Below are 15183 nucleotides of genomic sequence, written 5' to 3'. Positions count from 1 at the left end.
TATTGCAGGATCTGGCCAGCAGCCTGCAATGCAATGGGCCTCTCTCTTTGTTCCCAGGCAGATCGGTATGTCGAGAAATAATAGACACACACAAGATAGTGAAAGCTGGGACCAGGGGGGTCACCGCCTTCTGGTCCCGTGATGCCAACAATGCACTGGATATACCAGCATTTATTATTAAGTTTAGTGAGGGCGGGGGTAAGTTAGTGAGGGATTTAGGGTCATTTGATTATGAGGTGAGATGGTCATATGGGGATGAAGTAATTCTTTAACATAACATCTGTATGCAGAAGTACAGTATACAGAGGTAAGAATTTACAATATAGTGTGTGCATCAGTAATTTCTAACAGAGCCTTAAAACGGAAACACAGTCTTTCCATAACCTATGATTAGCAAGATATTAATCAGCAGTAGCAGTTGCAGCAAAAGCTGGTTACAAACAATCCATAGAAACAGGACGTGAAGCTAGACAACCAGTTAGACCAGAAATTATCAGAAGGGAGTATGCCTTAACCCTAAAGAGGCCTAGAAGAGCCGTGCCAAGATGAGGGCTTTTATAGCCCTACCTTATGGCTATATGGACAGGTGCCCCCCTCCATGCATCTGTTTATAGGCTCTCCACAAGGGTCGCATTCCATTCCCAGAGCTATGAACGTCTGCTTTACTGGGATAGGAATCTTGGTGATGTGAAACCTCCCTGACTGCATGTCCGTTCATAGGCTCTCTGCAGGGGGAAGCACATCATGCGTTGTTGGCTCATTCTGGCAGTCCAACCTGGCATTGTCTTTACACAATCCTGCATGCAATTTTGTATTTACAATAATCAGGAGCATTTCATCTTTTATTCCATAGCAATAGTTTCAGGGGGTCTCCCTACACAAGATGTTACTCTTTTTTCTTCTGGATTCTCTAGTTTGCATTGCAAAGTCAGTTGTCAATGTCGTTGTTGTTCCCTTAAAGGTTGTGTGTGTTGTTGTTGTTTTTCTTCCGGCTGTTTTTTTTTTTTTTTTTGGGACGGAGTTTCGCTGTTGTTGCCCAGGCTGGAGTGCAATGGCACAATCTCGGCTCACTGCAACCTCCGCTTCCTGGGTTCAAGCAATTCTCCTGCCTCAGCCTCCCAAGTAGCTGGGATTAGAGGTGCCTGCCAGCACACTGGGCTAATTTTGTATTTTTAGTAGAAATGGGGTTTCACCATGTTGATCAGGCTGGTCTCGAACTCCTGACCTCAAGTGATCCACCCACCTCGGCCTCCCAAAGTGTTGGAATTAGAGGCATGAGCCACCATGCTTGGCCCTGGCTGTTTTTAAATATTTTCTTATTGTTGGTTTTCAGCTGTTAGACCATGATGTGCCAAGGTATACTTTTCTTTGTATTTCTCCTGCTTGGGACTTCTTAGGCCTCTTGAATCTGCAGGTTGATTTTTTTCTTTTTAATCAGATTTACATCTTGGGTATTATCTTTTCAGGTATTGCTTCTGCCTCATTTTCTCCTTTTCCATTTTTATCTCCTTCTAGGATTCCAATTACATGTAAATTCAACATTTACATTGGATACAACATTTCTTCTTATACTCAGCTCTATTAAAAAAAATTTTCTTCTTTGTGTTTCAATTTGGGTATTTTCTATTTATCTGTCTTTTAGTTCCATTATGCTGTCTTTTGTAGGTCAGTCTGCCATTATTCAAGTTCTTATTTTCAGATATTAAATTTGTAGTTATAGATTGTCATTTTTGTTCTTTATAATAAATTCCAATGTTCTGTTGAAATTCTCCATCTTTTCATCTATTTTCCTTTAATTTCTTTGATATATTAGAACTGATTATTTCAAAGCCCTTATATCCTAATTTTAATCTGAATCATCTAAGATCTCCTGCCATTATGTTTTATTTCCTTGATTATCAGCCACATTTTCCAGTCTCTCCACAAATCTAGAAATTTTAAATTGTATGTCAAATATTATACACAAGAATCTTTAGAGGTGACAGATAATATCGTCTTCCAGGAGGGTTCCATGTTAGAAAGATAGTGTTAGGGGCTGGTCTTTTCATTTCCAAATTCATTAAGGTGAGTCAGAACTGGATATATATGACTTACTTTGAATCAGTTCACCTCTGTTTCTTAGGCATGTTCTTCCAGGTCTTTTTATTCAAAGTTTCCATCATCTTAGCCTTAAGAGACTGAGATTCAGTCTGCCCTTCAGAGGTTTGGGACTTTGGTCTTTGGCCTCCTGCTTCCACTGCTTCCAACTTTGGCAAATGTCTTGAGGAGGAGTCCAGCCCTGTGTCTGAAGCAAATCCCATCCTCAAATGGGACTTTGTCTCTTAAGTACGATGGTACTAGAGGATATTTTAGTTTGCATTACAGAAGTTTCCTAGTTTCAAAACTCAGCAAGCATACTGTGGAGAAAATTAACTGTGTAAGTTTACATATGATCAGGAAAAGCTTTGCTGATTTCTTATTTTCTCAGTGAAGCACCTCTGTGAGGGCGAAGCTCAGTCTGATGCCCATGTCTAGAGTTGGGAAATCTTTCCGATTCAGAAGAAAATGGTCAGTCACAGACTGCTCCTCTCAGAAAGGTTCTTCCCTTTATGGCTTGTTAAATTCTCTTTGATTCATTGATTTTCCAAGGTCTTTTAAAATACATCTTTTCACAGTGTACCTGGTGTTTTAAATTTGCTATAGCAGAAATAGTGATTCTTGTCATCTACTGTCTTCTACTGGAAACCAGAAGATTAAATAAATATGTTTAAATGAATGGATAAATTTCTCAAAAAGTTGTGAGAATGAAATTCTATAATATATTTAAATTATATAGCATAACATTTATTAATATATTTATGTTCTTAAGTTGGTGCAAATGTACTTGCAGTTTTGCCATTAAAAGCAATGGCAAAAACCACAATTACTTTTGAGTCAACCTAATAGTATTACAATTGGCTTATAGTCTTTAATTTTCCAGTCCATTGGTCCTAATTTTTGTTTTAAATGTATCCACATTTTTTGCCTTATAAGAACATCTAATTCTGCTTAAATCTCGTGTTTTTATGAGTCAGAGTAATTTTGTATCTTTGCTTAAACTTTGCATAATTTGGAAATGTCTTGCTCTTTTAAAATCTTTTTCTTTTTCTCTTTGCATCTTGCCATAGAATTAAGATCATATCTGTCATTAATATAGTCCTCACACCAGACAGTGGGTCATGCATCAGAGTGGTTATGACAATATTTTCTGGCAATCATCAGCAAAGTTGGTGAATGAATGGATTAGGTATGTCTGGCTCTATTCATTTTTCGAGGGTAAACCTCCTTCAAAAATATTGAAGTGACTATAGCACTGGATACTGTTTGAGGGAACAGAAGTGGGGTTAAGCTCTTATTTTTGTTTTTTATTTTGTGACACGGAGTCTCTCTCTGTCTCTCAGGCTGGAGTGTAGTGGTGCTGTCTTGGCTCACTGCAACTTCTGCCTCCCAGGTTCAAGCAATTCTCCTGCCTCAGAGATTAGCTGAGATTACAGGCACATGCCACCACTCCCGGCTAATCTTTGTATTTTTTGTAGAGATGGGGGTCTCACCATGTTGGCCAGGCTGGTCTCGAACTCCTGACCTCAAGTCATCTGCCCACTTCGGCCTCCCAAAGTGCTGGGATTACAGGTATGAGCCACCATGCCAAGCCTTAAGCTCTTATTTTATGGGACATGGTGAAACCTACAATTCAATGGAACAGAACTTAATGTCAGTGTTCACGCAGTATTGAAATATTCTTGGTGTACTAAATATGTGAATTAGCTTCAGGTTTTGTGACAGCTTTGCCACAGCCATAGAAAGTTGTTGATTGGCTTGATATCTTTATTGACTTTTTTTCTTCAACCATAAAACATAAAAATAAAACAGAAGATCAATGATTAATATCACTACTGCTCTCACTTGGTCTTGTTGCTACACTTTAGGCACATTAGGCTTCTTACTCCTTTGGTTGTCAATGAGGTATGATGATGAAAATGTTAAGGAGGTAAGCAAGAATTTGCTTTCTATCATCTTTAACATTGGATATGATTTGAAAAACCTTACTGCGTTCGTTTTAATTTCTTTATACATAAAAGTGGTTTAATGCAGCCTTCCAATTCTGTAACACCATTATTATTTATGAGTATTTATCCAGTACACTGTGTTTTCAATGTACTTTATAATCACTAATTAGCTATTCAACACAATACCGCTATGAAATAGGTCAGGTAAATTACCTCTACTTTATAGGGATGCAAACTGAGACACAGAGATTTAGTGGCATGCCTAAAGGCATACAGCAAGCCAGAATAGAGAAGCAAGTCAGAACTCTTGAGTTCTTGATGCTCAGTCCTATGAATGACACTAAATATTTTATATGCATTTTAAGATTCTAAAACAAAAAGAATTTCTTACTGATACAATCACAGGGCAATGTGAGTTGAGAGGAGCTGGCAGGTAGGGAAGATAATCGGAAAGTAAGCTAGATCTGAGTGGAGGCAGGTGATGGTGGTGATGGTGCTGATGGTGATGGTGGTGGAGTATGTGTAAGGGGTAGAGATTAGTAGACCTGAAGTTGAGGTAAAAATTAATCAATGGAGTTAATAAAAGTCAAGTTGCACATTTATAGTTGGAATTTAAATCTGACTGTACTTTATGCAAATGCAATTGGCAAATTTTTCGGTAAAATATCATTTTGACAGGTTTCATTAATTTTTAAAATGCTTATTGAGTTTCTTCTGAATTGTAATATCATCAGTGGGTCACAGTAGCCCAGCCAGGAAGAACAACAGAAAGCCCTACATTTTAAGTACAGCAATGAGTATAGAGCTTCCCCAACCCAAACTTCAGTTTTGATTTGTCCAGGCAAAAGCCTGTTATTACTTTGGTCATCCTTTCCAGAGAAAACTAGGAATCCATTTACTCATTAAGAAATATGGGAGGCCCAGTGCTGTGTCCTAGAGAAACAATTCTTGAGTAAAGGATGGTTAACAACAAATAAAACAATGTTCAAAGTGTTTTAAACAATTCATGTTGTGTAAGCACATTAGCTCCCTGGCCTGTAATTAGTGGTTTCCTTACTTGTTGCATGTGCCATCCCCATTCTGGCCTCAGTGTGGCAAAGAATCCTGTGATTAACTGGCTACAGGAAAGGTTGCAACAGAAACCAACCTAATTTTAAACCCTTTAAATAGCAGCTTAATGTTGAAGCACAACAAATACAACCAATCCGAGGTTTTTTCATTAACCACTCTTGATGGGAGGAAATGGTAACTCTCAAGAAAGAATAGAAACGCCTTTGGTCCTAAAGCAGTTATTCTGCTGTAGATCCCAGTGCTGCAAAGCAGGGAGGGATGACCACACAGAAGGAGCACCAGCAATTCAAAAACGGGACTCTGCAATGGAAGTGAATCATGCTCAGAGTAACAAGTATTTTCTCTGCTTTCTTTCGTGAGTGCTCTCGAGCCAAATAGCAGAAGGGAACGAGTGAGCAAAGACATGGTTTGGAAGTCAAGGCAGTTGTCCAAGATGGTGCCAATGAGTGATTTGGGGGAATTTAAGAAAGAGTAATATTATGGCTGGTTTTTCCAACTAAGTGCCTCAACTCAATTTTGCTAAGAGACACCATTGGCAATTTTGTGCTTGCATCCAAAAGGATGTGAAAAACAACTACAAAATAAGCCAGTTGCCCCATTTCCTTTCCTTTTCTGAGTAATAATAGCTTTCTATCTTTTGATGTGCTGATTAAAAAATAAATTCCTTCATATAACTCATGTTTTGCTGCTAGCAGCAATTGGTTGCATAAAAGACCAAATTCATTAAAACTCCCACACACAGACTCAAACACAGCAGTTTTGAAACATCTGATCATTCTAACATTAATTTTCAAATTAGGAAAAATTTTACCTACTTCTTCTCAACCGCATTGAACATTTCAAATTGTTTCTTTTATGTCTTGAAACAAACTGTAAGGAAAAATGGTTTTGAGAATTGGGTGAATAGAGCTGAGCTACATTTCTTGCTGCTTTGTGCTGTTTAGTTTCTGCCCTAAATTAGCACCAGCCCTGAGGCTTACCCTAAAAATGTAATCACCTGCAGATTTCCTCCATCCTTTCAGAAACCTGGAAAAAAAAAAAAGATGATGAACAGGCCAAATGGCAACAAAAATAGCCCTTGTGCTGTTAATCTGCTGGAGATGGCCATTACACTTAGGGCAGAGCTATGAAATGTGTTCCTCCCCATTATGGGAGTGCAGGGGGTGGGGAAGGTGGAACCAAATCCCCACATTTGATTCTTTTCTCTAAGAGCCTTTTAAGGAAATTGTGACTCTGTGTTAGAGCCACGGGCTATATCCTATTAGTTCATCTCACTCCCTTCTGCCCTGTGCCCCTTGCCCCCTGCCTTATTAAGATCTGACAAATATCCAACACTAATCACTTTCCACTTAGCTTTTCAGAAGTGGTAGCACTGTCTGGCCAATGACTTTCTCCATCAGGCACCTGGGGAAGGGATCCCAGACATTTTCCTAAAAGCTGCATGTTTGGACTTTCTCTCTGATGGATGATGTGACAGCCATAAATCAGAACACATTGTGGATGTTAACATTTTGCTGCACAATTGCATTTGTTGATGAAATGGAGGTTCATGGTATGATGAGTGGAAAAAGTGGGTTACAAAAGAGTACGTATAATATGATTTCATTTTTATAACTATCTGCATTTTTAAAAGCCTGAAGGCATATTCAACACTATTTGGGGAGTAAGCTTTGTCTTGCCTTTTTAAAATCACATTTTGAAAAATGTTTTTAAAAATTCACATGTATAATTGTGTAATACAATCAAATCAATTTTTGATCATTTCAAAGTACGTTTTAATGATAAAGAAAAAGAAAAATTTATCAAGAAAGTGATGATATTCTTCAGTAGGCTGCAAAATGACATAGCTTCTGTGTAACAACATTTTCCAGATGAATAATAATAATGATTATGGTACTGTACCAGCAGCTGTATGACTGTTATCACTAACCTTCCCAATAGTTCTGTGAAATGGACATTACTTTTATTCTTCCAATTTTACAGACAACTGAGGCTCATGGAGTCTATGTAACTAATCTAAGTAATAGCTAGGGAGTTATGAAGCTGAATCAAGTTTGCCAATTGGGGAAAATGTCCAGTCACACTTATAATGAGGAGATTTCAACTGACATCAATTTCCCAAATAGGTCTATCATTGTTAATGAGGAGGGCTTGAATGGGAATGACTAATAAGGTTTATTACTGTGTTTTAGCCAATCCACAAGACAGTCTCTTCCCTCTAAGAATTCCTAGATGACAAAGATGACAAAATGTGGATGCATGTAAAATATAAAGCAGATAAAAGCACATCCTTTCATTTACTTGTAATTTCCAAATAATTTTTAAGCACTGGTTATATGTATGAAAACCAAAAGGATTTAAAATGTGATTCTATTTTGGGTGTTTAGTTTTACTGTGCCAGTTTTAAGGGAAAGACTCAGGAAGGAGAGGCTGGATGGAGATAGTGTATAAGAACAGGAGGCTAGCTATTATGATAGTTGAGGAAAAATTTCAAATGCAGGAGGAGAAGTAAGAAGAAAGACCAGAGAAGATTTATGGAAAACAAAAATGATTCAATCTATTTTATAGACCAATATTTTGAATCAACCAATTTAGAAAATAGAAATCGTAAAGTAATTAGGAAAAGGAGACTTGGAAATGTGATTGTGAAAGAAGGAATGTCAGACATAGAGAAATTAAACAACTTGACAGGAGAATCATTAAAGTTGGTGTGCTGGTAAATATTTAACAACTGGCTTTTAGGAGGAAAAATCCCCCTGATTTGTTAACTTGCCAGTTTCTATGGTGTAAATTCTCACACTACCAGTGTTGACGAAAGAGGAATTGGCAAGATAAGCACAAAATTAGCACTTGTGAATCCATGTTAGCAGGCTCAACATGCCACTAAGTTGTGCTATTGAAGAATAAATCAATAGAACAAGACTGGTAGTTTTGTACAAAGGGGTTAGAATTTCTTGTCTCTTGAGATAGGTGTTGGGCTTAAAATTTCCCTTAGCACACCTTTTCTTCATAGAAAGTATAAAACAACAATCCAAACAATATAGTCGGGGGGCAGATATTTTAAAATACCTTAAAAAACATCTGTTTTTAAAGTAACATCAAGAATTGTCAAGGAAATTAGAACTATTTTTTTTCATATCCAACTATAATATGCTAATCTGGCTTAGAACTTTTTCTTAATTCTGACTGGTTTCTTCTGATGATTTGGGCCTGAGGTTTTACTGAAGAGGAATTGCAGGCAGGGAACAGAGTCAGCAAATAAATGGGGCTCACTGCTGAAGAGCATGTTCACATTGGCAGGTTCTAGCACATAGTAAGTGCCCAATTAACCATGGTGCCTCCCTTTCCCATTCCCCCAGTACACCAGTACACACACACACACACACACACATGCACGAACATGCACAGGCACACGTGCACACACACCCACACACACACAGCTTTTCGTCCTCACATTGAAATGACCTCGTTTCCTGGAGTAACACTCGACGTTTGTTGTCTCATAGCTGCGGAGAACAAGGACACAAACACACAAAGAGTGAGGTTGAGAGTGGACACTTAACAGGCGAAAAGGAATAGCTCTCTGCTGCACAGAAGGGTCATGGAAAAATGGGTTGCCGAATCCATGGTGAAATGCAGGGGGTTTTATAGATGAGCTGGTGAGGAGATGGCGTCTGATCTACATAGGGCATGAAAGACTGGTTAGGCCAGGTGTGCTATTTGCATAGGGTGTGATCTGTGGTATCCCCTACCCTAATCTTTTATTATGCAGGCGGGGTCTCTGCCTGAGCTGCGCCATGGTGCCCATTTCTTTCTTATTGTACACCCTTGTGGTAACAAAAAAAAGGGAGGATGGAGCCTCCATGTTGGTCACACCTGGCCCCCAGGTAGCCCTTTCCTGTTGGCTCAGCTGCCAGCATTCCCCCGTGCAAGCTTCTAACTTCCTTATTTACATTTGCGGCTCAAATTTTCAGGCTGCTCTTTGCTAGAAAAGAGATGATTTGGGGGCTGCTTTTTGTTAGAAAAGAAGCTCTGCTGAGGACTCTTTTGCCCTCTATCTGTCTAAATAATGACTTTCTACCTCCTGTATCAAAATGACCTTTCTTCTTAGAACAACTCTATTGGGATTATGACCTAGACTAGGCATGCTCATGTCTGCCTTTGCAGCAGCAGCCCCCATTGTCCTCACTTCTAAGCAGATGTTAATTATGACAGTTTTGCTACCTTTGTACAGAACTGTGCAGTGTTTCAGGTTTTTTTTGTATATCTTTTCTCATCCTCTCTCACAGTGAACTCATAAGGTATGCATTTAATGCAGGAAATAATTATTCCTATTTCACAAATGAGATAAAATAAGACTCACAGAGTTAACATGATTTATCCAACTGTTCATGTGGTGGATAAAACTAGAACGAATATCTGGATCTTCAAATTTCTAGCTCTGGTACTCTTTCCACTATACCTTTATTTATTTGCTTATTTTTTTGGAGACAGAGTCTCGCTCTGTCAGACATGCTGGTGTACAGTGGTGCAATCTCAGCTCACTGCAACTTCTGCCTCTTGGGTTCAGGCAACTCTCATGTCTCAGCCTCTTGAGGAGCTGGGACAACAGCCATGTGCCACCACGCCCCGCTAATTTTTGCATTTTTTTTTTTTTTTAGTAGAGATGGGGTTTCACCATGTTGGCCAGGCAGGTCTTGAACTCCTGACCTCAAGTAATCTGTCTCCCTTGTCCTCTCAAAGTGCTAAGATTACAGGCATGAGCCACTATGCCTAGCATATACCTTTATTTTTAAGATAAAGTGGAAAAGTAGAGGATTCATGGCTACACAGGTACCTGCCTGCGAGACAATAGGTGAGCACCGGGAACAGCGCTTTCCAGAAATGTGGCAGAGATGAGCTTTCCTTTCTTCATGTTGGCTTACATTTGTCTCAGTCTTTTGTTTTGAAATAAGAAGAGTAGGGAATAGGGGTACACAGAATTTTGAAGGCCTTGCTTTTGGCCTTTCCCCTTGTTGGGAGTGGATGTAGGTTATACATTCATTTCATTCATTTTATTCACTGTAATACTTCACAAAAGCCTGTGTTATGTGCCAAGCTTGGAGCTGGGTTGCAAATAGGACAGCAGGGACATTGCTCCTGTCTTTATAGAACAAATGTGGGGATGAACAAACATATCCACATGAAGCCACTAAACTTTGTAAAGTGAGAATGAACTAAATTCTTATGATGTTAAAGCAATAGTTTATGGAAGTGATACATTTTCTATGAAAAGTACCCGAGAAGTTCTTTAGTAAAATTGTATTATGCTAGAAGGTGATCATTTTTAGATTTCTTTTATTTATTTCTTTTATTTATTTGAATTTGAGACAGGATCTGACTCTGTCACCGAGGCTGCAGCACAGTGGCGCAATCTCAACTCACCGTAGCCTCAACCTCCCTGGCTCAAGCAATCCTGCCTCAGCCACCTGAGTGACTGGGACTACAGGCATGTGTCACCACACCAGGCTAAGTTGTGTAGTTTTTCTAGAGATGGGGTTTCGCTATGTTGCCCAGGCTGGTCTCGAACTCCTGAGCTCAAGCAATCTGCCCACCTTGGCCTCCCAAAGTTCTGGGATTATAGGCACGAGCCCCTACACCTGTCCCCATTTTTAGATTTCTTAATAATTTTTGTTTAGTAAATAGGAGAGCAGAGGCAACATCCACTGAATGCCTACTAAGTGCCACTATGCCACTCAGTTCCTACAATGACCCCCATGAAGTAGGCACCATCATCTCTATGGTAGGGAAGAGGAAATAGTGGCTAAATGCCGCAAATTCACTTGTGTACGTTAATACACATATTAACTGGTAAAAACTAAAACCTGAGTACTCCTGCCTTCTCCGTGAGTACGCCTACCATACCATGGTGTTTCATTTGCCCAACTCTTGGTCTTTAGGATTTATTCCCTGTCTTACTCCATTTGCATTGCTACAAGAGATACTTGAGGCTGGGTAATTTATGAAGAAAAGAGGTTTACTTGGCTCATGGTCCTGCAGGCTGTACAAGAAGTATGGTATCAGCATCTGCTTCTGATGAAGGCTGCAGACTCCTTCTACTCATGGCAGAAGAGGAAAGGGAACCAGAGTGTGGAGATCACATGGCAAGAGAGAAGCAAGAGAATCAGAGGAGGGAGGTGTTAGAGTCTTTTCAACAATCAGTTCTCAAGGGAACTCACAGAGCAAGAACTCACTCATTCCCTCCAGGAGGGCACCAAGCCACTGATGAAGGATCCACCCCATGACCCAAACACCTCCCACCAGGCCCCACCTCCAACACTGGAGATCAAATTTCAATGTGCGATTTGGAAAGGACAAATATCAAAACTAGATCCAAACCATAGCATTCCCCCGGGATTTCATGGAGAAGGAGTGTTTAGCATTCTTCCACCAGACAGCTCAGTGTATGCACTATCACCACTCTCACACCTCCACACACATACCGGGTTAGTGGGTGGGATATAAGAAAGAAAATAATCCTGCTGCTTGGAGCCTTCACTAGTAGCTTTTCCATTCTTTCTGTTTTAATCAAGACACATGGCAACTAATCAAGACATGTGGCAACCTCTCACACTGCTGTGAACACTGACTTCTCCTTTGTATATACTGTGCTACCTAAGTGCTTCTGCTTAAGTTGGTGTCAGTGGCAAGATGCACTTTATCAGAAACAAGAAAGAAGGATGGATTTCAGAATAAAACAAACATTTACAAGAAATAAAACCTTTTGGTAGTGACTTGTAGAATTAGAGCTATCTTTCTCCTCTCTCACCCCCACAGGTTGGAGCCTTAAGGAAATTACAGTTCTGACTTCTTTATGATGCCATCTCACATACTGTCCCTATCTGATTTCTCTTGGATGCGGTCCACCTAAGTAGCATGACCACCCTGTCACAGGGGGAAGCAGTTCCCAGCAGTACTGCCTTGTTTTCCACAAATACTCTGTTGGCCCCACCTGAATGTGTACACCAAGGTTATGCATGAATGTTAAGTGTAGGGAATGCCTCTGTAATTGGTGATATTTAAGTATAGGTTTTGGACACTCATGGGTGTTCTCTATCTCTCACTGTCAAGTATAGACACACACACATAGTCATGTGTGTTTTTAAATTCATAAGCCTTCTTTCAGAAACAAATGACAAATATCTGTTTTCTGAGAAAACCTTTTTTCTTAAAGAGTCTCTTATACATTGTTGATAAGGTTCAGTTTTTAATCAATAAACTGAAATTATTAAGGCAACTCTAAAATTTAAAATGCAATCCAGTTCTAAGCCAAGACTAGAGTTTTTTCCTGTTATTTACAGGTGTAACTAAAATATACTTTGGTTTGAAAAATGTTCCAAACCGAACTTCAAATGTGCCATTTGTCTGAAGAGTTAGATATTGAATTGTTTTGAAAATTTTATTCTAACGGAGTTTATTTGTCACTTGGAAAAGAGCTATTGAAAATAAATAACTTGATTCATTGTTATTTAGAGTTCTTCAAAAGAAATAGATGAGCCTTATATATCAACTACATTAGATAAAAAGTGCAAGTTTTTGATGTTTTCAGCTAACTAGATTTTAATGGCTCAAAGGTAAATTTTAAATAAAAAATTATCTCCAAAGCAGAGTACAGCAACACAGATGACATGTGTGGCCTAACAAATATACCTGAAACTAGTCATTTAGCTATATGATAAGCGTCACCATCTAGACTGAATTAAGGAGGGCCAGGCCTGGATCATCTCAAATTGTACAAAACTGCCAGCACTGCAATTGTTAAGTCCCATGGGAAAAAAGCATGTGTGGGCTCAAACTTCAGACTTACAAAAAGAGCTAAGTGTCTGATAAAAAGGTTTACTAGAATAATTTGTTAATTAAAATTATTGCATTATTTATCTAAAATAGCTGTGGGCAATTGTATGAAGCAGAGTTTATATTCATTCTTCTCTTTTCAAAATAAGGGAATGTTTTGCTTCATGTGCTTGTATTTAAGCATTGGGATATTGGGGTTATATAAATTAATTGTATCTTAGCAGCACTGACACGAATAGACTCTTTAGGAATAACATGTCGAAGGAGGGCTGGCTTTTTTTTCTTTTACCACCCACATTATGTTATGAGTAGCACAGGGTATTTAAATGCTTTGGCACAGAGCATGAATAAAGACCTGATCTTGAAAATACCATTATCGTTATTTATTTTGAAATTGACACTCTGCTGTATTTTAAGGCTTACATCCAGTTTTATCTGTGTGTCTCAGATAATCCAACACATGCATAAGAACCGGGCCCAAATGTCATTCTTTCTTTACCCCTATCCCTGGGTCTTTCCATTTAATTTTTTGAGGAAAAAATAAAAGGCGAAGAAAACATGGGTCCAGAAAAAGATATCAGCTGAGGAATTTTGTTTATTATGATTGGACAGCTGCTGTTGGCCTAGTAAGGATCATTTTATGTTTTATTTTGATTGAGTAGATATCACTTTGCCAACCATAATTTTTACAATTCAGCTTTTCAGTCGAAATGAAATGATCTTTAAATTTTCTTTCTTTCTTCTTCTTCTTTTTTTTTTAGCCAATGGTTGTTCCCTAAAAGTGTCATTGTTTTGTGGATGATTATTCTATTACCTATAAGTGACTAATTTGATGTTACATTTAATGGACTCGTCTTTTTATGAAACCTTGGCTGAAACCCACATATTGGCTAAATATGTTTCATCTAATAGTATGAAAAAGATCCCTGGGGATTCTGCGGGAAGGAATCTGGCCCTTGGTCTTGGGTCAGATGCTGTTGATGTCTTTATTTGACAAAGATTTCCCTTCTTTTTTTAAAAAAAAATTTTTTATCTTATTTATTTTTAAATTTTTTTCTGTAGAGACAGGGTCTCACTAGGTTGTTCAGGCGGGTCTTAAGTGATCCTCCTGCCTCAGCCTCCTGAGACCCTGGGATTACAAGCATGGATTGCCTTAGTTACTTTTGAATTAAGGAGGTACTTAAAAAAATATGCTAAAAACTGATTAACATAAAGCAGGCCAATTGACCTCCTCCAAACTTTGGTTTTGTGATAAATGTGGGCAGGGCCTATGCCACATTCATCTCTGTGTTCCCAGTACCGGGCCCATAATGAAAACTCATTGTTTTTTTTTTAACTTCAATAGAAATGCTTACTCTTTCACCTGTCTCTGTGACTTGACTTTTTGCAGGGTCATTGTTCTCTAGAGATTTTTGAATGAGTTAATATACTGAGCCTTTAAAAGCTCTGAGTTGTACAACTGAGTTTTATATTGATATATTTAATCAAGCTTCGAACAAAAGCTGACACTGAGAAAGAACTCATAGCCACATTACAATGGACATCTTTCCTGGATAACCGTCTGAAGTCATGGGAATTCCATTTTTATTGAGCATATGCTCTTAATTCCTGAAGTGCTAGAGGACATATGTGGCATCTTATGCCTGCCTATTTTGGGACAAGGTTGGATATAAGGCTAATAAATAGAAATAGCACAACAAGTGAATTTTGCCAATGACGCATCAAAATCTATGCAAAATGAGTGTGTGTGTTTAGAGTAGAGGAAAGTGAAAATTCCATGTATTGGCAGGATTTCTAAAGAGGGAAGGGCAGAGTTTCAAAGGTCAATGGGTCAATCTTTCAGGTCCTCATATATTAGGGTTAAAGGTAAATATGCTGTTCCAATGTAGAGTTTGATTCCATCAAATTAAATGCTGCAATATTTTTCCCTCAGGATTACAAAGTGATTCTTACAAAAGTAAGAAATTAAGTTGGTACCTTAGTCTCCTAAAATTAGATATTAAGTACTCTATGAAACACCCAGTTTGGGAGATTAGAATTCTTCAGTTTATACATCTGTAATTTAGATTGATGAAGAAGGCATTCCATTTAGTCATATATATCTAATATGGGTTCCAAACAGCAGAGAAATTACTATGCAGCTTTCCCCTGTACACATTCCCATAATATTTATAAACTCAACCCTGACACCTGTGGTTTCTCTCTATTCATTTCTACATTTATGATCCCATAGCCTTACATTGCATTTCAATTA

Source organism: Pan troglodytes, chromosome 3 (genome assembly GCF_028858775.2).
Source record: "Pan troglodytes isolate AG18354 chromosome 3, NHGRI_mPanTro3-v2.0_pri, whole genome shotgun sequence".
NCBI lineage: Eukaryota > Metazoa > Chordata > Mammalia > Primates > Hominidae > Pan > Pan troglodytes.
This window is presented reverse-complemented; position numbering follows the sequence as displayed.